Source organism: Microplitis mediator, chromosome 4 (assembly GCF_029852145.1).
Source record: "Microplitis mediator isolate UGA2020A chromosome 4, iyMicMedi2.1, whole genome shotgun sequence".
Taxonomy (NCBI): domain Eukaryota; kingdom Metazoa; phylum Arthropoda; class Insecta; order Hymenoptera; family Braconidae; genus Microplitis; species Microplitis mediator.
The window spans coordinates 15,736,250-15,756,066 of record NC_079972.1 but is presented as its reverse complement, the minus strand read 5'-3'; the positions used below and the strand labels follow the sequence as shown (position 1 = coordinate 15,756,066).

The 19,817-nt window shown below is 30.1% G+C and overlaps 1 protein-coding gene and 1 long non-coding RNA gene across 3 annotated transcripts in view; one reads left to right on the top strand and one right to left on the bottom strand.

Moving 5' to 3' along the window:
- LOC130666680 (uncharacterized) overlaps positions 1–19,817 on the top strand; it is a 349,416-nt gene that overhangs the window by 143,373 nt on the left and 186,226 nt on the right. The gene's annotated exons all lie outside the window — the stretch shown is intronic.
- LOC130666670 (tyrosine-protein phosphatase 99A-like) overlaps positions 1–19,817 on the bottom strand; it is a 159,939-nt gene that overhangs the window by 116,640 nt on the left and 23,482 nt on the right. The gene's annotated exons all lie outside the window — the stretch shown is intronic.

Here is a 19,817-nt window from a genome sequence, read left to right as displayed (position 1 = left end):
TGTTCACACTGTTGTTTACGAAATCAGATCACTGAAAAATGAATAAGATCAGGGAAAACAAAAACTCAGATAAGTATGTACTAAAATTTGTTAACTTTGCCTTCTCATCTCGTTTTTCATAAATAAATAAATTGAGTTTTATAGTTTTATAATAATTTCAATTTCGATAAATGATTTTTTATAAGCTATCGATATAATAAGATCCATAGCAATAATTTTTATTTTTCTCTTATTTAATACGACTAAAAGCATCTTGAAAATGGATACATTAAAAGAATCTACCACTGGCAATACGATTTTATAAAAAATAGCATAGGTATCATAGAACATATAGATTGCACGAAAGATGCAAGAGACTACTTTCATCAAAGGGTAACAAGAAAAATCCATTTTCTCAATATAATACCCTATATATATATGTGTTTTAAACCAGACTTATATTTTACTAGACGTATACTTACTAGCTAGTGTTTTACTAGATACATATATATATATATTTTAACATTTAACCCTTATACTCTTGCTGGCCGTTGCTTTCTGACTATTATGAGCTTCTTGGCGAATGAAATGCTTTGTATATTTAGATTTTTTATTTTTTGTATATTTCTGTACATACGATGCAACGTTTTCATACGAAAAGACGTCTTTTTCCTCCATCACGTTGTTCCATTTAAATGCTAGACGTAAAAGGAAGCACATTTGTCTAACTGAAAAAAAATACAAGAGATAGACGTTCCATCTACCCTGTTGAATAACGAATAGTATTTATGTTTTATTTTTTATTTATGTTTTTTTTTTCGCTACTTCTTTGTTTAGTTTTTTAAACAGCTTCATTATTATCATTAAAAAAAATTAATTAAGTGCACTAAATCTTGCAAGACGGTTTTATTTGATAATTATATTTTATTCATGGCAGCTGTTTTAATTTTTGTAACTCAAATTATAAATATTAAATTACTTCAAATGATTTAATTTAAATTTTGTGAATTTAAAGTTAGGGGAAAGTTTGTTAATGATAAATAATTCAATTGATTGGCATTTGCTGGTCTTTTAAAGAAATCCTCGGAGAATATGATGCACATCAACAAGTTTCTCAACTACAAACTTTTGTTTGAGATGGTAAAAGTTAATGGATCACTATAGTGGTTTTTGCTGTCATTCTAGGAAAAATTTTATATTTCGTTCCGTTTTCGCACATATAATAATAATGAACAATAAAAAACTTTGAATTTGTATCCACAAATGTAATTTTATAAAATAAAATATGAATATCTAAAGTTTCAAAAGTTTAAATTTTATAAATTATGTAACGTATTAATAAACAGCATTTAATGATGTCAAAATAAAACTGAATTTGATGATTACAATAGGGGAGACCGGGGCAAGACGGCCCACCTGGGGCAAGAAGGCCCACCTCAAAAATTAACCAAAAATTTTTTTTCTTGTTTTCTTTTGATTATCACAAATTTATATTATTTACTCATTTTTAGCCCGATACGTGAAACTTGGGGCAAAATGAACCACTCAAAAATTCTAAAAGAAAATGTATTTCATAGTATTATAACCTAGTCATGATTAATTTAATAGAAATATCATTTTTTGGTTAATTATATGGATTTCGATTAAAATAGAGCATTTGAAAAAGTTAAAAAAACCAATAATCAATTTTCTACAGAAGTGAAAAAATGACTCGTATTATATCAAAAAAGGTTATTTCGAGTAATATTAAAGTAGATACAGTTGTTAAAGACAAAAATATAAACATTTGTTACGCGGGAAATTTTTTTTACAATTAAAAAAAAAAAATTTTTTTTTCATTTTTTTTCGGAGTGGGCCGTCTTGCCCCAAAAAAAAAAATTTTTTTTCAGGAGCTTCACCAAAATTTTGGTGAATTGAGTTCAAGTTGGACAAGAGTAAATCGACTTGATGGTTAAAAGCCACAAATAATAATAACCGGCTTAGGTGGGCCGTCTTGCCCCGGTCTCCCCTACTCTAAATTATTTTTTCAACAATTTCCTTTGAAAAATTTTTTTTTTATCTTTTGTATTAAATTTTAATACATCACTCCATTTATGTCAATCGAGATTTATTAAGTCTTCGTGAAAATTAAATGTCTTAGTACATTTGGTTTGCTCAAAAAATTCACTCATCTGGACTATTTAAAATTTAATTAGTCTGTTGATTATTAATTTAAAAGAAATCGATCGATTATATATATTAATACGTAAGGTAAAAAATATTAAAACACAGCGATGAATTATATTTTTTCAAATAAATCATCCAGCGAGTTTAAATAACTTGAATTAACATCATTAACTTTTGATACAATTAAATAACTGTCAATTATTTTATAATAGACGTACAGTACTGAAATTACCATATATGCAGTTCAATGTAATTATATATCTATTATATTATCTACTTTATCAAATACAAAGCTTAAAATTTACAGAGCATGTTCATTTTTTGATACATCAAAATATGTATAAAATTTCTATCGAAAAATAATTTTAATTAATATCTTGTAATTAACTCGATCAAACAATAAAGTTACGTATTATTATGAGATTAACAATCAAAAGGTTGATTTTGGTATACAAATATTTTTAGAAACAATATCGTATTGATAACATTGAACTGACGAAAATAAAATAATTATTATTGCACTGTAAAAAGAGCGGTGTTAAAAATGGACTCGTTTTAATTCCGCCCGGTGTAAAAATGAAATTACACCGGTGTAGAAGGAGTAATACACCGGTGTTAAAAATACCGGTGTTAAAGCGGGGTAACCGGTGTAAAAGCGAGGTAAAAGGTGTAAAAGCGGAGTAATGCCGGTGTAAAAGCGGAGTAAATTCCGTCCGCTTGGAGTATTAACTTTAAAGATTATAAAACACGAAAAATGTCAGTTCTTTATGAAAATTAAAAAAAAATATCATTTATCAACAAGTATAGTGATCAAGTAAGTAAAAATATTCACAAAATAAAATATTTTAACGCCAGTAAAGAATATCTACACCGGTCTAGAATATTTACACCGGTGGCGGCGTTATTTTAACACCGGTACAAAATATTTACACCGGTGGCGGCGTTATTTTAACACCGGTACAAAATATTTACACCGATGGCGGCGTTATTTTTACACCGCTTTCGGGGGTAAATTTAACACCGATAATTTTAACACCTACACCGCTTGGACTTACCCCGGTGATTTTTTACAGTGTGATAGGGAAATCATTAGCCAGGCGAAAATTCAAGTAGATGAATTTACGGGTGAAGATAAAATGACTGTACAGTTATATATATACTGTGTATAACAAAGAGGAAAGAATAAATATAGATTAAAAATAGCTGGGAATACGAATAAAAGCCATAAACAGTGGTCGTACTTAATTCACGTTGTGTAAGTAAAGCTTGACGTATATTGTTGAGAGTTGACTCAAATTGATGAGCTCTGGTGGTGCTACAACAGAAATTGCTTTGCTTCTCATTCAGTTCGTATTCTCCATTCGAATATTTCTCTTTACTTCCTCGTACTATTATATAACATAGTTTAAATACCGCAACTTAAAACTTGTTCAAATATTCGAGGTTATCAGTTATTTGAATATCACGTCAATAGACAAATTTATCCGAGTTAATTTAATATTTGTTTTCTTTAAACTATTTTTTTATTTTATTTCAATTTTTGTGTCTGTCGTAAATAATGTCCGTTCGCTCTATTACATTCACAACTACTACCAGCAAACTGATCTTTTTTAAAAGAAGAACGACACTCTACTTTTGAAACTTTGCCTCATTGCGAATTTGTAATCTTCCAACGAGTTTGATAAGAAATTTACATTCGTAAAAAGTCATTTTCAATTGAATTCTACCAACGTATTATTACACGTTCATTTTTTTTTTTTTAAAAAGTTAATGAGAAATTATTATACTTTGAATTTTTTATTCATTTATTTAACTTTTTTTTTTTAAATATTGTTTCTCTTTATTTTTATGAGTTGATTGACAGCAGAAATTAAATTTTAATTTTAAACATTGGAATGTATAATTGAATTGATTGACTTGTTCGAAATATCAAACACTTTTAGTTTTTATATAAATTCATGTAGATGATTGATTTTAATTATTTAAATGACCAACTGCAATTATCGACATTAAATCTCAACTCCTAATAACTTGTCAATACTTTTGAAATTCTAAATATAAATAATTAAATTTAATTTTCGTGTTAATTGATCATAAAATATAATATAATAAAATTTAATTCAATTTTATTAATTAATGAGGTTAATTAATTAATTTAAAGTATTAAATATTTTTAAACTGTGAATAATTGCTGCAGTATGGTGATGCATAAATTAATAGAATGAATTAATAATTAATTTTTTTTTTATCCTGAATACGGTAATCTTCATCTTTTCACTTATGATTAACTAAAGCAAGATGAATTTTTAAAAACTGTAAAAAAAAAAAAATCTGATTTTTAAGCAAATATACTGTAGATGTATGTATATAGGGGAGGGTGGGGCAGAGCGGCCCCCCTGAAATTTTGATCAAAAAAAAAATTTTTTTTTTTTCGACTAATTACTATAAATCCGATATGTTTGCGCATTTTTACCCCTACGCATGACATTTGGGGCAAAATGGACAAGCCCAAAATTTTGAAAAAGTGATTTTTTCATATTTTTATCGTCAAATTAAAAAAAAATTATTATAATTCCACATTTCTAGCCCTACGCATAACACCTGGGGCAAAATGGACCAGCCGGAACTTCCGAAAAATTTATTTTTTCATATTTTTTGGCCGTTTCTCTATATAAGAGGCAAATTTGGTCGCTAAAAATTTATAAAAATTAAATTTTTTTTTTTAGTTGATAAATTTTTGAAATAAAGTAAAATTATAGAATTGATTTTTTTTTTTATTAAATAACAATTAGTAATTAAGGTAATCGAGAGTGAACGATTTATTACGCTTTAAAAAATTTTTTTCGAGTAATATAAAACCAAAAATAGTCGTCAAGAGAAAGAAATAGGGGAGGGTGGGGCAGAGCGGCCCCCCTGAAATTTTGATCAAAAAAAAAATATTTTTTTTTCGACTAATTACTATAAATCCGATATGTTTGCGCATTTTTACCCCTACGCATGACATTTGAGTCAAAATGGACAAGCCCAAAATTTTGAAAAAGTGATTTTTTCATATTTTTATCGTCAAATTAAAAAAAAATTATTATAATTCCACATTTCTAGCCCTACGCATAACACCTGGGGCAAAATGGACCAGCCGGAACTTCCGAAAAATTTATTTTTTCATATTTTTCGGCCGTTTCTCTATATAAGAGGCAAATTTGGCCACTAAAAATTTATAAAAATTAAATTTTTTTCTTAGTTGATAAATTTTTGAATTAAAGTAAAACTATAGAATTGATTTTTTTTTTTTATTAAATAACAATTAGTTATTAAGGTAATCGAGAGTGAACGATTTATTACACTTTAAAAAATTTTTTTCGAGTAATATAAAACCAAAAATAGTTGTCAAGAGAAAGAAATACATTCTTAATGATGAAAACAATTTAAAAAAAAAAAAAACGAAAAAAAAAATTTTTTATCACTTTTTGGAGGGGGGCCGCTCTGCCCCACAAAAAAAAATTTTTTTTTCAGAATTTTGGCAAAATTTCCATAAATTTGTTCGAAATAGGACAAAAGCAAAGTGATCTTATGGTTGAAAGCCACAAAAAATAATAATTGGATTAGGGGGGCCGCTCTGCCCCACCCTCCCCTAATTAATACATGATTTATAAAATATAACCTGAGCATAAAACTATTGGAAAACATTAAAAATTGTCGATAATATAAAAAGAAGTTGATGAATATTAATGTATTAATAAAATAAAAAAACTCATGTGTACTAATTATCAGTGTATTTGACACAGAATACAAATTATTTGGTCAGCAAGTAAATTAAAAAAAAAGTAAAGCTGTGTGTTTGTCTTATAAGCCAGAAAAGGTGTGGTGTATCAGTCTCGTTTTCACGAAACATTTCTCATGACATGCTCTTATTTTGTCTCTCATTTTTTGATTCACATGCAACCCTAGTTGTTTCTCTGATCATATTAGATGATTCCATAGGGGTTGAGAAGGGTAAAAGAAACATTGGAGAGACTTTCTGGCTGGCTGTCTAAAAGAGTGAACGTGCCAACGACGACTTGGTATACTTGCCACTTCTTGCTTCCCGCTTTCTACTTACTTTTTATGTGTCTGCACTTGTCGAGTTTTCTCTACACACATACATATTCATGTTTTTTTTTATTTTTTTTTTTTTTTAGATAATAATTAATTGATAATTTAAATATAATAATCAAAATTTTTTGTCCAAAATATCAATAATTACCCGGGGATGTTTTGGACGTTCGATTAAACTTTCATCATCCTTACTGGGATGTCATATTTTATAATACAGTATATAAGGTGATTAAATTGTGATACGATAGTTGATTTTCTCATCAACGATGAACAGACATTAGTTTCCTGTGGTCAAAGGTACTTTAGCTATTCCCTGTGTGTGAACATGACATCCAATCATTATGAGATGAGCATTCTCTCTATACAAAAGTGGTCATTATTGCTCCAAAGCCACGTCATTAATGCGCATTAATGATAATTAATGTACATTAAAATTGAGCCCATAAATATATAAGTGCATCAAAAAGACTTTTACACTCAATTAGCTATTAAAATTTACTCTTCTTAATTTATTTTACAAACCTTAGATCATTTTATGTTCGCTTTATTGAAAATTATCAACAGTATCATGATTATTAACTACTTATTTATAAATAAATTTAAAGTTAAATTTATCCACTTTTTGTAAAATAAAGTAAACAGTATATGCATATAATGTTAAGGGAAAACTGCAGCAGCCGTTGCAAGAATTATTTTATCATTTGGTGAATAATTTTAACAACTGGAGAGTCGTTGTAAATTATGGATGCGGTTATGATGTTCAGCGTTGAGAGTAAAGCGAGAGCAGGAGTAGATTCCCAGCTTCCGCGTTTCCATGCTTCCGTAGAAAATCAATAAAGGTCCTACATTCATCTCACGAATTAATTTAACGATATTAACTTTTTTAAAATTATTTATTCTTTCTTTTTTTTGCTTTGTTCTGTGCTGCTGACGTGCAAAGTAAATAATTGATAAGGCTAAGTACCATAATAACCATCTAAGAAACAACCAAAATTTTTTTTTTAATTGATGAAAAGTATTTAAATTAATAGAGATTTTTTTGGTTCTTATAGGGGAGGGTGGGGCAGAGCGGCCCCCCTAAGCCAATTATTATTTTTTGTGGGTTTGAACCATAAGATCACTTTATTTTTGTTCTATTTCGAACAAATTTATGGAGATTTTGCCAAAATTCTGAAAATTTTTTTTTTTTTTTGTGGGGCAGAGCGGCCCCCCTCCAAAAAGTGATAAAAAAATTTGTTTTTTCGTTTTTTTTTTTTTTAAATTGTTTTCATCATTAATAATGTATTTCTTTCTCTTGACAACTATTTTTGGTTTTATATTACTCGAAAAAAATTTTTTAAAGTGTAATAAATCGTTCACTCTCGATTACCTTAATTACTAATTGCTATTTAATAAAAAAAAAAAATCCATTCTATAGTTTTACTTTATTTCAAAAATTTATCAACTAAAAAAAAAAATTTAATTTTTATGAATTTTTAGTGACCAAATTTGCCTCTTACATAAAGAAACGGCCGAAAAATATGAAAAAATAATTTTTTCGGAAGTTTCGGCTGGTCCATTTTGCCCCAGGTGTTATGCGTAGGGCTAGAAATGTGGAATTATAATAATTTTTTTTTAATTTGACGATAAAAATATGAAAAAATCACTTTTTCAAAATTTTGGGCTTGTCCATTTTGCCCCAAATGTCATGCGTAGGGGTAAAAATGCGCAAACATATCGGATTTATAGTAATTAGTCGAAAAAAAAAAAATTTTTTTTTTGATCAAAATTTCAGGGAGGCCGCTCTGCCCCACCCTCCCTTAAATTTTTTGTGATGAATCGTAATGAATCTTTAGAGAGACCTGTTTTGATAAAGAGTTTTTTTATTCTTTTATAATTAAATAATATTTTTTTTCAGCACCAATAAGACAAATGTAAACTTATAAGACAATCTAGAAGTTTTGAATTTAATAATATAAGCTGTACTATAATAATATCGATAATAATGATAATGATAATAATAATAAATAGTGTCCTTGGACAATAGGCAGTGAGGAATAATTTGAAAACTCATGGGTGAAGAGTTTTAGTGAATGTATGAAGAAGCTAAGTTTTCGGGGAAATGAACATAAATTCAGGCATTTTTCGTAAAGTTTTGACCCCTGGGACACTGTAATGGCGTGCACCGAGCCGAACATACCCGTTTATACGATGAGAATATGAGTGGAGCTTGCGAAGGGGGAATACCGAACAGGCCATCTCTATATCCTACACTATAGTACAGTCCACCCATTCGCGTAGGTTCGAGGTATTACATAAATTCCTCGCGGCTGTGAAATCCATGTTCTCTTTCTCTCTTACCTTAAGCCACTGGCAGTCAACATCACCCATCTCTGCAGATGTAATCCCTATCCATTATAAAAATAAAAATAAAAAAAATAATAACAATAATAAAAAATATCGACAACCGAAGCATAAATTTGAAAGCCAAGGGGCGTTCCAAAGTGTGCCCACACTAGTGTGTTCGGAAATTACGGATTCATCGATCGCTTTGCAAGCAATCGCGCCTTTTGTTTTTTAAATCTCCCAAGTATGTATATACGCTGCTTTATTTTCTCTCGTCATTCACATTTCAACCACCACACTATTGATATCCAACAACTAACAAAAGTATTATTAAAATCGCTTCGGGCTATTGATGATTAATTTTATGCGTTTTATCTTTTTATTTAGTTGTTTTGAAAAAATAGCTTCAGACAATATCCCTTAATTTAAATATCATAGAACATAAAAATATAAAAAACAGTTAAAATAGTACACAACACACCGCACAAGAGAATCTAGTCACGTAGTTGGAAAAAAAAAGCCAACCCCTGTACTCTACACGACTATAAAATGTATTGTGTCAATGCCGTTTATGGAAATAGATACATATATACATATATATAAATTTCTCACAATTGTTATGATGCGCATTTGTAAAATCGTATCAGCTCGTAAAATAGAGTACTATTGCTATACACAGAATAATACTGTTGACAGACATACACAGTTAACTTTAACACACAGCACGTTTTCCACATTCGATTCTCTCTCTTCTCTCAAGGGAATATTCAAAGCATAATGCTATTAAAGGTCACCCCTTTAATCCATATCGATAACTGAGTTTACACCCATCTCTATTTAATAATTTGGGTTAAATTAATGTCATCGATTAATATGTTACTATTATCATCATTTTACACTGTAAAAAATTACCGGGGTAAGTCCAATCGGTGTAGGTGTTAAAATTATCGGTGTTAAATTTACCCCCGAAAGCGGTGTGAAAATAACGCCGCTGCCGGTGTAAATATTCTGTACCGGTGTTAAAAAAAATTATCCGGTGTTAAAATAACACCGCTGCCGGTGTAAATATTCTAGACCGGTGTTAAAATAACGCCGCCGCCGGTGTAGATATTCTTTACCGGTGTTAAAATATTTTACTTTGTGAATATTTTTACTTACTCGATCACTGTACTTGTTAATAAATAATATTCTTTATTAATTTTCATAAAGAACTGACATTTCTTGTGTTTTATAATCTTTAAAGTTAATACTCCAAGCGGGCGCAATTTACCCCGCTTTTACACCGCTATTACTTCGCTTTTACACCGGTTACCCCGCTTTTACACGGATTTTACTCCGCTTTTACACCGGTTACCCCGCTTTTACACGGATTTTACTCCGCTTTTACACCGGTTACCCCGCTTTTACACGGATTTTACTCCGCTTTTACACCGGTTTTACTCCGCTTTTACACCGGTTACTCCGCTTTTACACCGCTATTACTCCGCTTTTACACCGGTTACCCCGCTTTTACCCGGATTTTACTCCGCTTTTACACCGGTTACCCCGCTTTTACACGGATTTTACTCCGCTTTTACACCGGTTACTCCGCTTTTACACCGCTATTACCCCGCTTTTACACCGCTATTACTTCGCTTTTACACCGGTTACCCCGCTTTTACACGGATTTTACTCCGCTTTTACACCGGTTACCCCGCTTTTACACGGATTTTACTCCGCTTTTACACCGATATTACTCCGTTTTTACACCGGTTACCCCGCTTTTACACGGATTTTACTCCGCTTTTACACCGGTTACCCCGCTTTTACACCGCTATTACTCCGCTTTTACACCGGTTACCCCGCTTTTACACCGATATTACTCCGCTTTTACACCGATATTACCCCGCTTTTACACGGATTTTACTCCGTTTTAACACCGGTTACCCTGATTTAACACCGTTATTTTTAACACCGGTGAATTACTCCTCCTACACCGGTGTAATTTTATTTTAACACCGGGCGGAGTTAAAATGAGTCCATTTTTAACACCGCTCTTTTTACAGTGTATTTATAAAATAAAATTTTTAGTCACTATTTAATAATTCGAGCCCTCTGGGTGGTATAGCTCGTAAAGTTGAATGTATCTATTTCATAATTATTTAAACTATTGGAAAACTCATTGGCATTTTAAATAAATACAGAGACGTAAAACATCAGGGCCGGAAAAAATCCACAAGCATAAAAACATTCTGTGTCACAAGGGAATCTTGTTTTTTATTTTTTTTTATTTTTTTCAATAGAAATTCACACACGCACTCGCTACAGTGCTGCTGCTACAATTCATGAGTTGATTTTAGCAGTCCAACATCCAGGATCTCGCATGTGTATTTTGTCTCCTTTTATATATTACATTTATACTCCAGAGTCCACGCGATTCTATATTTCTTTTGAGCCCACGGGTATATATGACCTGGTGCAGGCATCCGAGTGTAGTAAGTGTGTGCACAAAAAGTGTAAGGTTGTGTGGACGAGATGTGTGACTGGTCATATTTCTACTAGTAACGTGATTGTTACCTTCCGCCGTTGAAATTCTCGATACAAAACTCTGTGCTGGTGTGTACCAGTAGCTCTCTAGAGACTTTGTAATTCACCTTTTCAAAACAAACATCCGGCCTTATTCCAACTCCATTCATACTTGCACTATTTTTTTTTATTCACTTTCGTCTTTTATTATTCATGTTATTACCTTTTTTTATTTTTATTTTCGTATTTATTATCTCTATACGCTTCGAATACTATTTGCGATTTATGGATTCATAAATTTTATCCAAATAAAATTTAGTATTTACAATATAAACATAGATATATGTATATTACATTATAGATAATTTAATTTTTACTTCTATGATAACAGTTTATAAAAAAAATCGGTCTGTCAGTTGACCCTGCGGGCCAGCCCCAAAACTACCCGCTGTTTACGAGCTCGTTGAGCTCGAAAACATTATTGTGAATATATTTTCGAGCTCTTCGAGCTCGCAAATACTTTTGTATGCCATTATTTTGTAAAAAACCATTTTTTAGCATTTCTTTCTCCCACGATATCTCGCGAACGAATTAACCGATTTTGATGGTTGAGGTGGCAATCGACGCGTTTTATCAAGTTCTGAAGCTGATCAAATTTTGAAATTGATTTATTTAGCCGTTTTTGAGAAATTTCAAAAAAACCAAGGAAAAAATTTTTTTTGAATTCTTTCGTCAACGGTTTCTCTTGAACGAATGAACCGATTTTGATGGTTGAGGTGGCATTCGACGCGGCTTATAGAGTTTTAGAGCTGATTAGATTTTGGAATCAATCCATCGAGCAAATTAAAAGTTATCCAAATAAAACATTTTCGAAAAAATTTTATTTTTGAAATATCTCTGAACGCACCCTACCGATTAAGTTCAAATTTTTACGGCTTCAAGACATTAACAAGCCGCGTCGAATGACACCTCAACGATCAAAATCGGTTCATCCGTTCAAGAGTTATGAATATTTACATACATACATACATACGTACATACGTACACACATACATACACTCGGACATCATCGTGAAATTAGTGAGGATAGCTTCCTAGGACCTCGAAACGTCGACATCTGATGGAAATTCGATTTTCGTAAATCGGACCGAAACCAATAACTTCCCGAATTTTTGAAAATTTACAATTTTCTTAGCGGGAAGTTAAAAAATTATAAAGTTAATTTTTTCTGTTAAAATATAAACAAAAAATATGAGCATTATTCGATCTAAAAGATGTATTATTAATTAATTAATGCTGATAAAAATAAGTTAAAAAATATTAGATATAAAAAAAAAATATGAAACAAAAGAGTTTATAAACAAGAATCTCGACTTGAATTTTATTGTAGTGTAACAAGTTTTGAAATTAACTTTTCATGTTGCTTTAAAAGTTTCCTTGAATTAAAGTTTATAATAGAATGCACCTACTGAAAGAATTGAATGATGATAAAATTAAAAAGTTAATTTACTTTAACATTATCATAAACTTTTAGACGCCGTTAAAAAATAATAATAAATATATTTATAAAAATTTAAGTATTTTATAAGCTCGGTAGGATGATAAATAACATGTAAGATGTTGTAAGAAATTAGTGAGACACACACCAGGGACAGATTAAATAATGTTTTCATGTTGTACGAAAGAAATGTCTGAAATAGTTTATAATTCTAGGTATAATGGCTTCATACACATGGGACAGTATTAAAAAAGATAAAAATGAAACTAAAAAATTGACATAATACATACTTGTATTTTCTTTTCAGCTTTGAGATGATATGAGGGACTAAAAAAGTGATTAATGTGCATTTTATATAGATATTTTAAAACATATTTTTAAAAAGAAATATCTAGCTCGTCGATCAAACTATAAAGTATCTAAATATCTTGTCTTATCATTTTCATACAAAAGAAGAGAGAGATTTACTTGAGAAAACGATGAATAGTCATTTGTTTTGAATGTACAATCTTTTAAAAGTACGCTATTAGGTGTAGATTTAATCGTAAAACGCCTCTAGCTGTTAACTTTTTTACAATCGATTTTTAAATATTTTTATTCTCGTATATATTATATGTATACAATACCCTGCGCAGTTTATCAACTTAGTTTCATCTTCATCATTTATCACTCGGAAAATATTTAAACTTTAGTAAACAACCATTTAAATATTTCTATACATATATAACAGAATATATAAAACTCTAAAAGTGATGTTGAGAAATTTTAATTGGTGATTAACTAAAAAATACGTTTGTGAAAATTTTTTAAAATTAGATAAATTATGACGATATATGTATATTGACTTAAAATATATATATATATAAATCTAAACTAATGAGAGTTGTGCTGATACAGTCTGCGCATTGCTAAGTAAAATCAGAGAGTTGCACAAAGTTTAAAACTCTAATGATAAAGTGAAATTGAGAGTTTCTGAATTTTAATGAGGATACACTAAATTTACAGTGGCTACCTTAGCTATCATTTATATGATATAATACATGCATACATATATATCTATATATTTTTTAATTAAGAACATATATATTAATTTAAATCTACCGAGTTAATTGTATGTATAAAACAAAATTATGTTATTTTTCAATAAACCAAATTTATCAAGCTACACGGAAAGAAAATTATGGGAAGTTTTGCTATGCATTATGGGAATAGTTCCCATAATGGTATGGGAATAGTACCTATACTACTATAGGGATGGTTCCCATATATTATGGGAACCATCCCCATAATAGTATGAGAATAGTTCCCATACCATTATGGGAATGGTTCCCATATTGGTATAGGAACTATTCCTATAATATTATGGGAACTATTCCCATAATGTTATGGGAACCATCCCTATAATATCATAAAATTTTTTTTTTGCACAATAGTGTAGAAATTTCCCAAAATTTGAATTTTCGTGAATGTTTTGTGCTGACAAAAAATTCTTATTAAAAATTTTAATGTTTTTTTGCCAAATACGATTTTTTTTTTCAATGTTTGAATTTTTGTTTTTATGTTTAATAATATTTCTGTGTATTGTAGAAGTGATTACCGCACTTCTTTAAAATAATTTTTTCATAATAATATGGGAACCATTTCCATAATATTATAGGAATGGTTCCTATAATAGTATGGGAACTATTCCCATAATATTATGGGAATGATTCCCATAATGGTTTAGGAACCATTCCAATTGCATTATGGAAATCATTCCCATAATATTATGGGAATAGTTCCCATACTATTATAGGAACCATTCCCATAATATTATGGGAATGGTTCCTATAATATTATAGAAAGTATTCCTATAAATTATAGGAACCATTCCCATAAATTATAGGAATGATTCCCATAATATTATAGAAAGTATTCCTATAAATTATAGGAACTATTCCTATAATTATGGGAAACATTCCTATAATTATAGGAACCGCTCCCATAATTTATGGTCGTAATTCCTATGATGGTATAGGAAAAAATGTTACAAAATTATGGGAACCGCTGCCATAATTTTCTTTCCGTGTACAGATTTTTTATCCCTCTTTTCAAAAATTAACAGAGGGTTGAAGTACATTTTTGAACCCCCTGTCTATTGGAAGTTTTTTTGTACAACACTAAAAATACACTTCAAAATTTCAATAAAAAAAAAAACTTTTGCAAAAATCCTTAAACAATTTGTTAGGAAAAAAATGAAAATGAAATATGATTAAGTTGTCAAATAAAATGGTTGACATGGTTAATATAAAAATAAGTATTTTCATCAGCACAAGCTACGAATATATAAGTATGTATTTAAATGGCAGTGTGTTTGTGAATGCTGAAGTAAGCGTTTGCACATAAATGCAATTTAAATTAGACATACCTTCCTAGTTCCTGCCTGCTGGACCGTAAGTCTTACCAGCATGTCATGAACAGACACCCTACTTCTTTGTCAGACACACATAACATCCACCTTCCACCTTCCACCTAATTTTCTGTGCGAGTATGGCTAAAGCCTTTTTTAATCCCTCAGGCTAACGTGATACCACAAGTAGTCGACTTGCTCATTTGCCCTCTCTTTCTTTTCTCAACTCAGTACAAGCTCAAAATTACTATATTTTTTCATTGCTACTTCTCAATTTTATAATTATCAAAGCAATGTCGTATGGAAAATAAACAAATTTTAATAATTTCAAAGTTACCCACAAATTTCAAAGGAAATTTAAAAAATTCCAATTCGCGGATGTCCCCGTACTAAATTTTTTTATTTTTTCCGTAGCCCCCACCCCCTTGCAACCTTTTCTTGTTGCAAAATGTCCAAAATTTGACAAAACAAAAACATAAGTCAGAATGCCTAAAAAAATTGAATTTGGAATTGGAATCTATTTAAATAATCTTGTAATTTATCTAATATATAAATAAGAATATATGAACAAAACGGGGTTTTTTAGGTAATTTATTTGTAGTCGACTGCTGATAAAAAATATGGTAATCTTCGATAGTAAATTTTCCATTTAATTGAGCTTTATAGTATCAATATTAAATCAAGTAGAAAAATTTTTTATTTTATATTTTTTGATCATAGTTATTCTGTCAGTCTTTTAAATAAATATATAGCAATAGTAATATACTATCAGATACTTTGATTTAATCGATATTTTATATATTTATAACAATAGTTTTTATATGAGAATAACATTGATATACTCGGCTCTACATCAATATAGAATGTGACCATTTTCTACAAGCAATATTACTTTCTGTATATACAATAGTAGACAACTCTATATATATATATATATATTCTATACATCGTATTGAACGAAAAGAAATTCAAGTACGTGAGCGCTATAAATATATGTACATATTCTGTTTTTTCAACTTCCTGCTAAGAAAATTGAAAATTTTCAAAAAAAAAGGAAAGTTGTTGCCCGTGTAAAAAAAATTCGTTCCGAAAAGGTTCCAAAAAAATTCTGCATGTGGAACTTCTAAACATGAGACAGATTAGAACTTCGAATGGAACTTTTTTGGAACGTTAGTAATTTTGATGGTAAAAAAGTTTTTATGAGGAAATTTAGAGTCAAAAAAGGACGTTCTTGGAACTTTTTTTGAATTTTATACAGACATTCCAAAGAAGTTCCAGAATCACCACTTTTGCCTTTTTTATGGACTAAAAAAGGCATTCCAAAACATTCCAAAATCACTACTTGTGCATCTTTTGGAGACTAAAGACGTTCCAAAAACACGCTAAAATAGTTCAAAAATCACTACTTTTGAATTTTTTATACAACAAAAATTAACATCCATAAAAAATTCCAACACAAATTCCAAGAACGTCCTTTTTTGACTCTAAATTTGCTCATAAAAACTTTTTTTTTACCATCAAAATTACTAACGTTCCAAAAAAGTTCCATTCGAAGTTCTAATCTGTCTCAAGTTTAGAAGTTCCACATGCGGAACTTTTTTGGAATCTTTTTGGAACGAATTTTTTTTACACGGGTGGTTTCGGTCTGATTTTCGAATACCAAGTTTTGAACAGATGTCAATTTTTCAAGGTCTTAGAGTACTCTAGTTACAGTAGAGAGATATTATTTCGCCCAGTATGTTACTCAAAGCAGTATTTGAAGGATAATCGCATAAAAATTTATCTTATTTTACTTTATTTATGTATAGCGTAATAATTTTTTCTGTATGCAGAAAATCTTTAATTTAAATATGGAATGGATATATATGAATATATAGGAATATAAAATAAAATATCTGATTCAGATCTTACGTTCAGTTATTGGTATATGCTAGCGTTTATATTTATTTTGCAGACATGCCGAATAGTGAATACACCACATTCAGTGTAAAGTAAATACTCCCGTAGGCCACACAGTTTGCTATATAGAAAAAAGATTGATGCTCCAGTACGCGCAGCACGACACGATCGGAAAACGATAACTCTTATAAATATATTACGTATAGTACATAAAAGCTCGCGTCATACAACTATTATGAACCGATCAAGTGAAACCAAAGAATTTAATAAAATGCAAATCAATTTTAATAAATATATATAATTTGTGGAGTATCATATTTTTATTTTTTTAAATTAATTATTACAGCACGGAAAGAAAATTATGGGAAGTTTTGCTATGCATTATGGGAATGGTTCCCATAATGGTATGGGAATAGTTCCTATATCAATATGGGAACCATTCCCATAATAGTATGAGAATAGTTCCCATACCATTATGGGAATGGTTCCCACAATATTATGGAAACCATTCCCATATCATTATGGGAACCATTCCCATAATAGTATGGGAATGATTCCCATATTGATATAGGAACTATTCCTATAATATTATGGGAACTGTTCCCAGAATGTTATGGGAACCATTCCTATAATATCATAAAATTTTTTTTTTGCACAATAGTGTAGAAATTTCCCAAAATTTGAATTTTCTTGAATGTTTTTTGCTGACAAAAAATTCTTGTTAAAAATTTTAATGTTTTTAGCCAAATACGATTTTTTTTTTCAATGTTTGAATTTTTGTTTTTATGTTTAATAATATTTCTGTGTGTTGTAGAAGTGATTACCACACTTCTTTAAATTAATTTTTTCATGATATTATGGGAACCATTCCCATAATATTATAGGAATGGTTCCTATAATAGTATGGGAACTATTCCCATAATATTATGGGAATGGTTCCTATAATTTTTGGGAATGGTTCCTATAAACTATAGGAACCATTCCCATAAATTATAGGAATGATTTCCATAATATTATAGAGTATTCCTATAAATTATAGGAACCATTCTTATAATTATAGGAATCATTCCTATAGTGTTATGGGTATCATTCCCATAATTATAGGAACTATTCCTATAATCATGGAAAACATTCCTATAATTATAGGAACCGCTCCCATAATTTATGGTCGTAATTCCTATGATGGTATAGGAAAAAATTTCACAAAATTATGGGAACCGCTGCCATAATTTTCTTTCCGTGAGCGATTAAAATACCATCGTAAAAGTCAAAAAGGTAAAGCTGCCCTACTTCGATTTTAAATTTGTATTGCAGTTGATGTAATTATATATGTATAATTTTTCATATTGATATATCCTGTGAAATTTATTTTAAGAATTATAATTTACTCAGCTTATTATTTTTTTCACTATTCGATAAAATATGAAATCATAAATAAAAAAAAGATTATTCAATAATACTTTAACGTTCATGTTACTGTCATGTCAAAATATAAATTTTTCAATAAATTCAAGTATGAATTTTCTTTTTTCAAATGAAAATACATAAAATTCGAATGAATAATTTAAGAAATAAAGATGACATGAATTTTGACATTAAGTCCAGATTGTATTTAAGTAGATTATAAATTACAATAATGGGAATTTTTCTTGTATCAGTAAAAAGTCGCAAACAAATATAGTTATAGAAATGAATATGGTTAAATGGATTTAATGACGTTAATTAAATGAAGTAACCTGAATAATCAGGGCCCACAAGTGCGCTGCTGGTATGAACTGTTGCGCTGGATGATTTAATTGAAAATTCAAATAACGTACTATTCTCTCTTTTTACTGGGATGGATAATAGTGGCTTGGTGGGTTAATTTATTTGGAAGTAGTGAGGAGTAAGGGTGCAGTGCACCACGTTAACATTCATCTGAATACTATATACCCATAGGGAGGAAATCGCGTCTATTTATATATGTAGACTGTGTGTATCCCAGTGAAAAGCACATTGAGAGGCAGAAACCAGTAGCAGCAGGTTCACCGGGTAAATGAGGAGCACAAGCAGTGTAGCAAGTATGCTAGACGAATAGAGAGGTTGAAACTAGCCAAACTTAGATCCAAGTGAGGGAGTTGGTGCTAGCCACCACCGACAGTCTAACCTGTTACGCCACAGAACCCACCAAAGTTAATAGTCTAACTCGATTTGTCTAATTCGACTAGTGCCTAACTGTTCAGTCCCCCTGGCACTGAAAACGTGCACTCGATTTTCGAGCTAAGTACCATCCAATTTCAGTCAATTACAACCATAACTTGTTCCCCAGCCTCAGCTCCTAGTCCCCACACCTCTTCCTCCTATCAGAAGTGGTAGTTGTTCCTGTAGTTTGATAATTCGTTGATACCATCGAGATGTCAATTCGCATAAAATAGTAATGCTGAATAACGATAATTGCCAAATATACACGATGACAGATATATATATTATTTCATATAACAAATTAATTTCAGCTTTAAGCTCTGTTCATTTCATGTTTTAAATGTTTTTTATCAATACTAAAATTGGTAATGAGCACGCAGGCGCGTAAGTTAACTACTAGAACATAAAGTCAATAATATATTTTCACCAATAATTAGCAATACCTCATATTTTTCATAATTTATTACTTTTAATTTTTGAAAAAAACTAATTATTATAAATTTATCATACACTGTAAAATATCACCGGGGTAAGTCCAAGCGGTGTAGGTGTTAAAATTTTCAGTGTTAAATTTACCCCCGAAAGCGGTGTTAAAATAACGCCGCCACCGGTGTAAATATTCTGTACCGGTGTTAAAATAACGCCGTCACCGGTGTAAATATTCTAGACCGGTGTTAAAAAAAATTCTCCGGTGTTAAAATAACACCGCTGCCGGTGTAAATATTCTAGACCGGTGTTAAAATATTTTATTTTGTGAATATTTTTACTTACTCGGTCATA